Genomic DNA, 12,427 nt, shown 5'->3' on the forward strand with positions numbered 1-12,427 from the left:
ATCCTGTCGTAGAGTCGATGATTTGATCGATCCTTGGGAGGGGAAAGTGATCCTTTGGACAGTGTTTGTTGAGACACGTAAAGTCGACACACATGCGAAGGACTTTAGTGTTTTTCTTTGGGACCAACACTGGATTTGCTACCCACGTGGCCTCTGTATGCAGCTCTTTAATGAAACCAGCTTCTCTGAGTCGATCAATCTCTGACAGCATAGCTTTGCGGTTTGGTTCCGAAAAACGCCGCAAAGGTTGTTTAATTGGCCTTGCTATTGGATCCAAGTTTATGTGGTACTCGGCGAGTTCCCTGGGTACTCCTGGCATGTCAGCTTGACACCATGCGAAGATTTTCCAGTGCTCCCGGAGGAACTCGACGAGCGCGCTTTCCTATGCGAGGTCCATGTCTGTCGCGATAGACGTCGTTTTCTTCGGATCTGTCGGGTGAATCTGCACCTCCTTGGAATTTTTCTCAGTGTTAAAGGTTGGTTCTTTGTTAGGCCTCCCTACATCTGGCAGCACATCATAATCAGTCGTGAGCCTTGACGCCATATATTCTGCTTGCATCCCGAAAGTTTCTGACAGTCGATGAAAATCCTTGTCACATTTATCGGCTAACGCAAAGCTTCCTTTGACTGTGATTGGTCCCTTAGGTCCAGGTAACCTCCATAACAAGTATGTGTAATGTGGTACCGCCATAAACCTGGCATATGCTGGCCGTCCCAACAAGGCGTGATACCGTGACGGGAAATCCACGACTTCAAACTCCAGCCTTTCTATTCTGTAATTTTCTCGGGTCCCAAACTGAACGTCGAGATTGATCTTCCCCAACGGATAACTCGGCTTCTCTGGCGTGATGCCATGGAAACGTGTGTCGGTTGGTTTCAGATTTGCTAGAGATATGTTCATCTTCCTTAGTGTATCTGCGTACATAAGGTTTAGACTGCTGCCTCCATCTATGAATACTCGAGATACGTCAAATCCTGCGATCACTGCTGGTAAGATAAGTGCTAACTGCCCTGGTCGAGGGACTTGCTGTGGATGATCCGCTATTGTGAAGCTAATGTCTTGCCCTGACCAATTTAGGTACTCAATCGTTGGTGGAGGCATCTTCTCTGCCATGAACACTTGCCGCGAAATTACTTTCTGAGCTCTATTGGACGGCCTACCCTTCTGAATCATCGAGACCGGTCCGTTGGAATTGGGATCAACGTATGGAGGTGGTTGTGGTGCTACCGCTATTCTGAGCTGGTGTCGATTTTCGTCCGTAATTGCGGGAGGAGGTGGCAAGTGGATCTCACTCCTGGGCCCTTGAGGGTTTCTATTTGTCGCCTGAGCATTGGCTTGCCCTGCAAACCTTAGCATTGCCTGAAAATTTCGACAGTCCTTCTGCAGCTGTCCTGACTGTCTCTTCCCATTGCTGTCAAGGTAGAAGTGCATCTGACACGGCCCGTTCATCATATCCTCGGGAGACACGAAAGGTCTCTGAAACCTTGGCCCACTATTTTGTCTGTTATTTCGGGAATCATCTCTATTGTCGCCTCGCTGCTCGTTGCTCCTTTGATAATCATCTCTATTGCTTCCTCCAGCGCTTCCTCGGAAGCCAGCCGAAATTTGGCCAGGAGCATCATAGCTCGAGTACTGTCAAGGAAATTGTCGCCTATTTTGATAATTTCGACCACGGTCCTCTTCTGGGGACCTATGCCGTTTATTGTGGACAGCATCTTCTCCATCTGCCCACTTGTTTGCTATCTCCATCAACGCTGACACTGTCTTTGGGTTGGGTCTCCCCAAGTCCTCGACAAAATCTCCTCGTCGAATTCCAGCTACAAACGCATCTATTGCTCTCTCGTCAGATATGTTCTCTGCCGAGTTTTTAATGATGTTCCACCTTTGGATGTACTTTCTCATTGATTCATCCTGTTTTTGTCGACACGCTATCAACTCCTCTAGCGATGCGGGTTTTTTGCATGTGGATCAAAAATTCTTGACGAACACATCCTCGAAGCTATCCCAGCTGTAGATAGAACCTGGAGGAAGCTTATTTATCCAAGATCGCGCAGCTCCACTCAGATGTACTTGGATGCTCTGCATGGCTGTTGCTCTGGTTCCTCCTATCAGCTTCACCGTCTCGAGATAATCAACTAGCCACTCCTCTGGATCTTGCAGGCCGTCAAATTTTTTGAAGTTATCGGGTAATTTAAACCCCGAAGGAACTCGAGTTTTTCGAACCCTCCTTGTAAAGCACGGCAGCCCGCACATATCTTCGTCATCTACCTCTAGGGAGTGCCGATGTTCCCTTCTAGTTTGTCGTGCTCTGTCCACCCATGCTTGCGCTGCTGTGTCTCTTGCTCCACTTGTTCTCTCGGGACCTGGTGCTGCTGCAGCAGGTCGTGGACTATTTTGCCTTGCTGAACCTTCGGGAGGCGTCGTTACAAACGCTGTTCCCATGGCCCCAACTCCTGCCATGGCCATATTATACAATGCCTCTCTTGGATCTCCGGGAGGTGGCTTGGATGCGAGGATAAAGGCTTGCGTTGCCATATACCCAGCTTCCGGTGTCTTAGGGATAATGTTCCCTCTTGTGTCTATCGACATAGAGGACATATCAAGGTTTTGAACCAAGTTTTCCCTATCAGCTTCAGATATGTTTTGCAGCCTAGATCTTGCTCTGTTTCGAGCTTCTCTGTGGATATCTCCCGAAGTTCCTGAATGTCGACTTAATTCCGCCCTTCGACTGCTTGATGCGGAAGCTGCCTCCCTCCTTCTGTTCAGAGCAGCTGTCTGTTTTTCCAATTCTCTTCCTGCTCGGGCGAGCCTGTATTGGTATGCTTGCAGTTCTTCCGTTGTAGCGGTTGTGGCCATTGGTTCTGAACCATCCATAGCTCTTGCGGCTCTATCCCATGCTGCTTGTGGAAGTTGAACCCTAAAACTGTTGAAGATATGCCCAAGAGGCAATAATAAAATGGTTATTATAATATATCTTTGAGTTTATGATAATGTTTACATATCATGCTATAATTGTATTAACCGAAACATTGATACGTGTGTGTAATGTGAACACCAAGGAGTCCCTAGTAAGCCTCTTGTATAACTAGCTTGTTGATTAATAGATGATCATGGTTTCGTGATCATGAACATTGGATGTTATTAATAACAAGGTTATGTCATTATATGAATGATGTAATGGACACACCCAATTAAGCATAGCATAATATCACGTCATTAAGTTATTTGCTATAAGCTTTCGATACATAGTTACCTAGTCCTTTCGACCATGAGATCATGTAAATCACTTATACCAGAAAGGTACTTTGATTACATCAAACGCCACTGCGTAAATGGGTGGTTATAAAGGTGGGATTAAGTATCCGGAAAGTATGAGTTGAGGCATATGGATCAACAGTGGGATTTGTCCATCCCGATGACGGATAGATATAATCTGGGCCCTCTCGGTGGAATGTCGTCTAATAGCTTGCAAGCATATGAATGGTTCATAAGAGACCACATACCACGGTACGAGTAAAGAGTACTTGTCATGAGACGAGGTTGAACGAGGTATAGAGATACCGACGATCAAACCTCAGACAAGTAAAATATCGCGTGACAAAGGGAATCGGTATCGTATGTAAATGGTTCAGTCGATCACTAAAGTCATCGTTGAATATGTGGGAGCCATTATGGATCTCCAGATCCCGCTATTGGTTAGTGATCGGAGAGGCGAAGCCCTGCCGGAGTTCTCCACCACCATCGCCACCACGCCGTCGTGCTGTCGGGATTCCAAGGAGGATCTACTACTTCCTCTGCCCGCTGGAACGGGGAGAAGGACTTCTTCATCAACACCAAACGTGTGACCGAGTATGGAGGTGCTGCCCGATTGTGGCACCGTCAAGATCTTCTACGCGCTTTTGAAAGCGACAAGTGATCGTCTACCGCAGCAACGAGAGCCTCCTCTCGTAGGCTTTGGAAATCTTCAAGGGTTAGTCTCGTTCATCCCCTCGTTGCTCCCATATTCTAGATTGCATCTTGGCTTGGATTGCGTTCTCGCGGTAGGAATTTTTTTGTTTTCTATGCTATGAATCCCTACAGTGGTATCAGAGTCGTGTCTATGCATAGATGGTTGCACGAGTAGAACACAATTGTTTTGTGGGCGTTGATGCTTTGTTGTCTTTAGTTCGAGTACTTTGCATCTTTGTGGCATGGTGGGATGAAGCGGCTCAGGCTAACTTTACATGACCACGTTCATGAGACTTGCTCCACGTTCGACATGCAACTTGTATTGCATAAGTGGCTTTGCGGGTGTCTGTCTCTCCCACCATAGTGAAGATTTAATTTACTCTTTCTATTGACAACACTAGTATCACCGATGTGGTTCATGTTCGTAGGTAGATTGGATCTTACTCGAAAACCCTAAACCACATAAAATATGCAAACCAAATTAGAGACGTCTAACTTGTTTTTGCAGGGTTTGGTGATGTGATATGGCCATAATGTGATGATGAATATGTATGAGATGATCAGTATTGTATTGTGGCAACCGGCAGGAGCCTTATGGTTGTCTTTAAATTTCATGTTGAGTAGTATTTCAAAGTAGTTGTAATAGTTGCTACATGAGGTGAACAACCATGAAGACGGCGCCATGGACCTTGACGCTACACCGACAATGATGGAGATCATGTCCGTTGATGATGGAGATCATGTCCGTGCTTTGGAGATGAAGATCGAAGGCGCAAAGACTAAAGGGCCATATCATATAACATATGAATTGCATGTGATGTTAATCCTTTATGCATCTTATTATGCTTAGAACGCGACGGTAGCATTATAAGATGATCCCTCACATTAATATCAAGATAATAAAGTGTTCTCCCCTCGTATGCACCGTTGCCAAAGTTCGTCGTTTCAAAGCATCTCGTGATGATTGGATGTGATAGATTCAACATTCATATACAATGGGTGTAAGCCATGTTGCACACGCGGAATACTTGGATTTGCTTGACGAGCCTAGCATGTACAAACATGGCCTCGGGACAACGGAAACCGAAAGGTTGAACACGAGTCATATGGATGATATGATCAACATGTTGATGTTCACTATTGAAGCTACATCATCTCACGTGATGATCGGTTTTGGTGTAGTGGATTTAGATTGTGTACCACTTAACAACTATGAGGGATGTTTTATTAAGTGGGAGTTCATTAGTAATTAGATTAAAACATGAACTAATTATCATAAACATAGTCTGAGTAGTATTTTGAATTAATTTGTAGAATTGGCATCCGTTTTCTACCATGCGCTAGTCTTATAATTGAGATAGAAATACTGTTAAAATCTGACAAGAAACTTTACGGACTGGTACCGTATTGTTAAAGAATCAAGAAATGATTAAGTCATATTGCTAACTTTTAGTAAACCTCACATTGTTGATTCAAAGAACTATGATTTCAATTAGTACCTAAAGTTATCTTGTCTTCGTGAAACTTGAAGTTCAAATCTGTTTGAAAAGTAAGGAGCTGAAAATTTAGTTTTCAGAAATAATCAAGGTATGAGATATATGTGATATCTAAGACCTTATTGCAAGATGATAGAATATAATTTGGTGAGACTACATAAACTCATAAGTTTTATGGGAATGTACGAAGGTTGAAGACGCAAGGCGTCCCAATCCTCCAACCTTTGGGGCACTAACGATATTCGCATATCCATGAAGTGATCGTCCTTAGTATGCACCGTTGCTAAGACTCGTCGTTTCAAAGCATCTCGTGATGATCGGGTGTTATAGATTCTACGTGTGCATACAACGGGTGCAAGCCAGATTTGCACATGCGAATACTAAGGTTAAACTTTACGAGCCTAGCATGTACAGACATGGTCTCAGAAAGTCGTCATGAATTGATGGATAAAATTATGATTGAAATTGTTCCTCATATTACAAAGTTACTAATAGTGAAATCTAGAACACTTGTCATATGATGATCAACTTCAAAGTAAGAACCTCAAGGTTATTGGTATTTGACCAACAAACCTAGAAGTTATTAAAAATGAAGTGTTTTTTGAATAATGAGGAAAGCTAAAAGATATTTTGGCAGAAAGAAAAGAAAAGACTAGAAAGTCTAGCTCAGGTGTATATAAATGATATACATATTATGGTTGTATTCCTAGTTAGGTTACATAATGAAATTCTTGGGTATTAGTACCATATTAGTTGGTATGAAGTATCATACAAAACAACTCAATACAAGAATACAATGGCCTAAGTGACTGACAAGGAATATGATAGGAATGCACGTCTGGAACAAAAGTAAAGTGTTATTTTGTTCGTCATTGGCATTCTATCTAGCCCTTAGAATTTATAATAAAGAACTTAATAATTGTTATTTTTTGCTCTGGTCAAATAAAAACAATGAGTTGTTCAAATTATGACATTACTCCATGTACGATGGATAAGTTATTATAAATCCTAATGGTGAAACACACATACATAACACTGACGCTAAAATGCCATAAGGCAAATGATTTGAATTCCACTTATTTGTGGAACCGCCATTTAGATCATGTTAGAAAGGAACGCATGAAGGAACTCCATGCAAATGGATTTTTCGAGTCATTTGATTTTTGAATCGTTTGACGTTTGCAAATCTTTTCTAAAGAGAATGACTAAAATACCGTTCATAGGCCAAGAGTTGAACGGGCAACTAACTTAGTGAAAACATACATGATGATATATGTGATTCACTGGGCATAGTTGTGTGCGGAAGATTCTTCTACTTCATGAAAACTTCCAACAATGAATTGAGTATATATATGTGGATATATTCGATAAGGAAGAAGTTTGAAACTTTTGAATGGATTCAAATAAATTTCAGCATGAAGTGGAAATCATCGTAATAGAAAAGTCAAATATCTATGATTGGATCATGGTGGAAATATTTGAATTACGAGTTTTAGCGAACATCTAAGAGAGTCATGAAATTGTTCTACAACTCACATTTCTTGGATTATCATAATGATGATATAGTATCCGAGAGATGTATCCAAACATTGTTGGATTAATGATGAGATAAAATATTATGATGCCATTATATTTTTGTGGATTATGCTTTAGTGACTACCGCTTTTACACTAAATAGAACATCATCATGATCCGTTGAAATGACACCATACAAGTTATGGGATGGGTATAAACCCTAATAGTCCTTTCTTTAAATTTTGGTCTAAGAGTTACAACCAAAATCGGATGAATGTCTTTGTTGGTTATCCCACAGAATTGATTAGGAATTCTTTCCACTATGAAGTAAAAGACAAAAGTGTTTGTTAATGTTACTTGCTTATTTCCAAGAAATTGTTTTCTAGCGAAGTATTTGAGTGGGAGGACAATAGATCTTGATAAGGTTTGTTAACCTGAGCATAATGATCAGAGTAGCGCAGCATCGGAAATTGGTTCCGGAAGCGGCCACGACGATCCTGGCTCCCATGACTACAAAGTGTTTTAGCCATGGAGATCGAAGTACTTATTGAACCTTGTAGGTATGGTTTACTTTGTGATCAAATAAATGATTTGTGGACAAAGGATTGATTTTGAACGATGATAAACCAACTACAAACAAAGAAGTTATGATGGGCCCTGACTTCGTTAAAATGGCCATACGCCATGAAATCCATGATAGATGAATATTTTTTGAAAGAAAATTGGATCTATAAAATTGATGGACTTGGATGAAATATCATTGAAGAAGCTCGATTTGTCGAAAAGTTGTTTACGACAAAGTTCAAAGAGTTGACTACGATAAGATTAGATCTTCTGTAGCAATGCTTATAGTCTATATGGATTATTCTAGTAATCACTACATATTTCTTTTATGAGATATGCTAGTAGGATGGCAAAATACATTACTTATCAGAAGTATGTATTAAAGGTGTATACAAGATATAACCAAGAGTTTTGCTAGTCCGTAGAATACTAGATAGGTATATGATACGTCTCCAACGTATCTATAATTTCTGATGTTTCATGCTTGTTTTATGACAATACCTACATGTTTTGTTCACACTTTATGATGATTTTATGCATTTTCCGGAACTAACCTATTGACGAGATGCCGAAGTGCCAGTTCCTGTTTTCTGCTGTTTTTGTTTTCAGAAATCCTAGTAAGGAAATATTCTCGGAATTGGACGAAATCAACGCCCAGAATCTTAAAATTCCACGAAGCTTCCAGAACACTCGAGAGGAACCAGAGGGGGGCCACAGGGCCACCAGACGCCAGGCTGGCGCGGCCCAGGCCTTGGCCGCGCCCCCCTATTGTGTCGCCGCCCCGTCAGCCTTTCGACTCCGCCTCTTCGCCTATTTAAAGGTCCCTGACCTAAATCTTCGATACGAAAAAGCCACGGTACGAGAAACCTTCCAGAGCCGCCGCCATCGCGAAGCCAAGATCTGGGGGACAGGATTCTCTGTTCCGGCACGCCGCCGGGACGGGGAAGTGCCCCCGGAAGGCTCCTCCATCGACACCACCGCCATCTTCATCACCGCTGCTGTCTCCCATGAGGAGGGAGTAGTTCTCCATCGAGGCTAAGGGGCTGTACCGGTAGCTATGTGGTTCATCTCTCTCCCTATGTACTTCAATACAATAATCTCATGAGCTGCCTTACATGATTGAGATTCATATGATGATGCTTGTAATCTAGATGTCGTTACGCTAGTCAAGTGAATTTTACTTATGTGATCTCCGGAGACTCCTTGTTCCACGTGTGTAAAGGTGACAGTGTGTGCACCGTGTGGGTCTCTTAGGCTATATTTCACAGAATACTTATTCACTGAGTTATGATTTGAGTTGGATGTCTCTATGAAATTGTGGTGTGTTAGTACCTCCTATGAATGCTCAAAGTGACAGCGTGGGGTGTTCATTAGTACTTGGGAATACATCTTTAAGGTTTGCCTACATGATGAATTAGAGTTCGTTATCTTGCCAGAGAGTAATTCAGAATAGCATAGTGAAGTGCTTATATTTATATTCCTTTATGATTACAATGTTGAGAGTGTCCACTAGTGAAAGTATGATCCCTAGGCCTTGTTTCCAAATACTGCAATCATCGCTTGTTTACTGTTCTACTGCATCTGTACTTCCTGCAATATTACCACCATCAACCACACGCCAGTTGTAGCATCAAGTATTTTCTGGCGCCGTTACTACTGCTCATATTTATTCATACCACCTGTATTTCACTATCTCTTCGCCGAACTAGTGCACCTATTAGGTGTGTTGGGGACACAAGAGACTTCTTGCTTTGTGGTTGCAGGGTTGCATGAGAGGGATATCTTTGACCTCTTCCTCCCTGAGTTCGATAAACCTTGGGTGATCCACTTAAGGGAAAACTTGCTGCTGTTCTACAAACCTCTGCTCTTGGAGGCCCAACACTGTCTACAGGAAAAGAGCCGTGCGTAGACATCAAGCTATTTTCTGGCGTCGTTTCCGGGGAACGAAGGAAAGCTACACCATTTCCTCCCTCGTCAACTGCGCGCCAGTCCTGGACAGTCAAGTATTTTCTGGCGCCGTTGCCGGGGAGGAAAGGTAAAAGGTACTCACACGCCGGATCTCGGCTACTAAGCTGTTTTCCGCCGTTGTAAGTACTCGAAGCTATTTCCTTTAGATCCCGCAATTGCATCTTTTTGTTTCTTGTTTTACACTAGTTTGGCATAATGGAAAGCAACAGTGAGCTTTTAAAATTATTTCCTGAGTTAAGACATGGATGGTTTGATGCAAAAATTAAAAAAATCCATGGAACATATTAGTATGAATACTTTGAACACCATTGTTGCTAATGATATGGAAAATTCTAAGCTTGGGGAAGCTGGTTTTGATGAGCATGATCTTTTTAGTCCCCCAAGCATTGAGGAGAAAATTTACTTTGATGATACTTTGCCTCCTATATATGATGATTATAATGATAGTGGTCTTTTGGTGCCGCCTGTTATGGAGGATAAATTTGATTATGATTACAATATGCCTCCTATATTTGATGATGAGAATAATAATGATAGCTACTTTGTCGAATTTGCTCCCGCTATTACTAATAAAATTGATTATGCTTATGTGGAGAGTAATAATTTTATGCATGAGACTCATGATAAGAATGCTTTATGTGATAGTTATATTGTTGAGTTTACTCATGATACTACTGAAAGTTATTATGAGAGAGGGAAACATGGTTATATGCATCTTTACAATATTAAGTTTCCCCTCTTTATGTTGAGAATCTTGAAGTTGCAATTATTTTATCTTCCTAATCTTGTCACTTTGCTCTTCATGAATTTGTTTATTTACAAGATTCCTATGCATACGAAGCATGTTAGACTTAAATGTGTTTGGATTTGCTTCTTGATGCTCACTTTTGCTTCAACTACTATTTCTTGCGAGTGCATCATTAAAACTGCTGAACCCATCTTAATGGCTATAAAGAAAGAACTTCTTGGGAGATAACCCATGCTTTTATTTTACTACAGCAATTTTATTTTACATTTGAGTCTTGGAAGTTGTTACTACTGTGGCAACCTCTCCTTATCTTTATTTTATTGCATTGTTGTGCCAAGTAAAGTCTTTGATAGTAAGGTTCATACTAGATTTGGATTACTGCGCAGAAACAGATTTCTTGCTTCCACGAATCTGGGCAGAATTCTCTGTAGGTAACTCAGAAAAATCTGCAAATTTACGTGAGTGATCCTCAGATATGTACGCAACTTTCATTCAATTTGAGCATTTTCATTTGAGCAAGTCTGGTGCCTCTTAGAAATTCGTCTTTGCGGACTGTTCTGTTTTGACAGATTCTGCCTTTTATTTCGCATTGCTTCTTTTGCTATGTTGGATGGATTTCTTTGTTCCATTAACTTCCAGTAGGTTTGAGCAATGTCCAGAAGTGTTAATAATGATTGTGTCACCTTTGAACATGTGAATTTTGATTATGCACCAACCCTCTAATGAGTTTGTTTCGAGTTTGGTGTGGAGGAAGTTTTCAAGGGTCAAGAGAGGAGGATGATACAATATGATCAAGAAGAGTGAAAGCTCTAAGCTTGGGGATGCCCCGGTGGTTCATCCCTGCATATTTCAAGAAGACTCAAGCATCTAAGCTTGGGGATGCCCAAGGCATCCCCTTCTTCATCGACAAATTATCAGGTTCTTTCTCTTGAAACTATATTTTTATTCGGTCACATCTTATGTACTTTACTTGGAGCGTCTGTGTGCTTTTGTTTTCATTTTGTTATTTTCATTCTCTGAATAAATGCCTGTGTGGGAGAGAGACACGCTCCGCTGGTTCATATGAACACATGTGTTCTTAGCTTTTAATATTCATGGCGAAGGTTGAAACTGCTTCGTTAATTGTTATATGGTTGGAAACAGAAAATGCTACATGTAGTAATTGGTATGATGTCTTGAATAATGTGATACTTGGCAATTATTGTGCTCATGTTTAAGCTCTTGCATCATATACTTTGCACCTATTAGTGAAAAAATACATAGAGCTTGCAAAAATATGGTTTGCATGATTGGTCTCTCTAAAGTCTAGATATTTTCTAGTAAGGGTTTGAACAACAAGGAAGACAATGTATAGTATTATAATGCTTGCAATATGTTTTTATGTGAGTTTTGCTGTACCGGTTCATACTTGTGATTGCTTCAAACAACCTTGCTAGCCTAAGCCTTGTACTGAGAGGGAATACTTCTCGTGCATGCAAAATCCTTGAGCCAAACACTATGCCATTTGTGTCCACCATACCTACCTACTACATGGTATTTCTCTGCCATTCCAAGTAAATACTTCATGTGCTACCTTTAAACCTTCAAAATGCTTCTCAATTTGTGTCAATGTTTTATAGCTCATGAGGAAGTATGTGGTGTTTATCTTTCAACCTTGTCATTTACTCTTGACAGACTTTCATAATGGACTAGTGGCACATCCGCTTATCCAATAATTTTGCAAAAAGAGCTGGCAATGGGGTTCCCAGTCCCGATTAATCAAACTTCATTAATAATTCTCTTCACATGTTTTGCTCTGATTCATCAGTAAGCAACTTAATTTTTCAAATAGACACTCCTCCATGGTATGAGATTGATGGAAGGCACCCGAGGATTCGGTTAGCCATGGCTTGTGTAAGCAAAGGTTGGGGGGAGTGTCACTCATAATAAAACTAAAATACGCGTGTAAACAAAAGAGAAGAGGGATGATCTACCTAGCTGGTAGAAATAACGTCCTTGATGGTAGCCGCTCTTGAAAGTCTGGTTGGCGAGGTAGTTGGAGTACCCATTACCATTCGTTGACAACAACAAACACCTCTCAAAACTTTACTTTTATGCTCTCTATATGATTTCAAAACTTAAAAAGCTCTAGCACATGATTTAATCCCTGCTTCCCTCTGCGAAGGGCCATTCTTTTACTTTTATGTT

This window comes from Lolium perenne, chromosome 6, assembly GCF_019359855.2.
Source record: "Lolium perenne isolate Kyuss_39 chromosome 6, Kyuss_2.0, whole genome shotgun sequence".
NCBI lineage: Eukaryota > Viridiplantae > Streptophyta > Magnoliopsida > Poales > Poaceae > Lolium > Lolium perenne.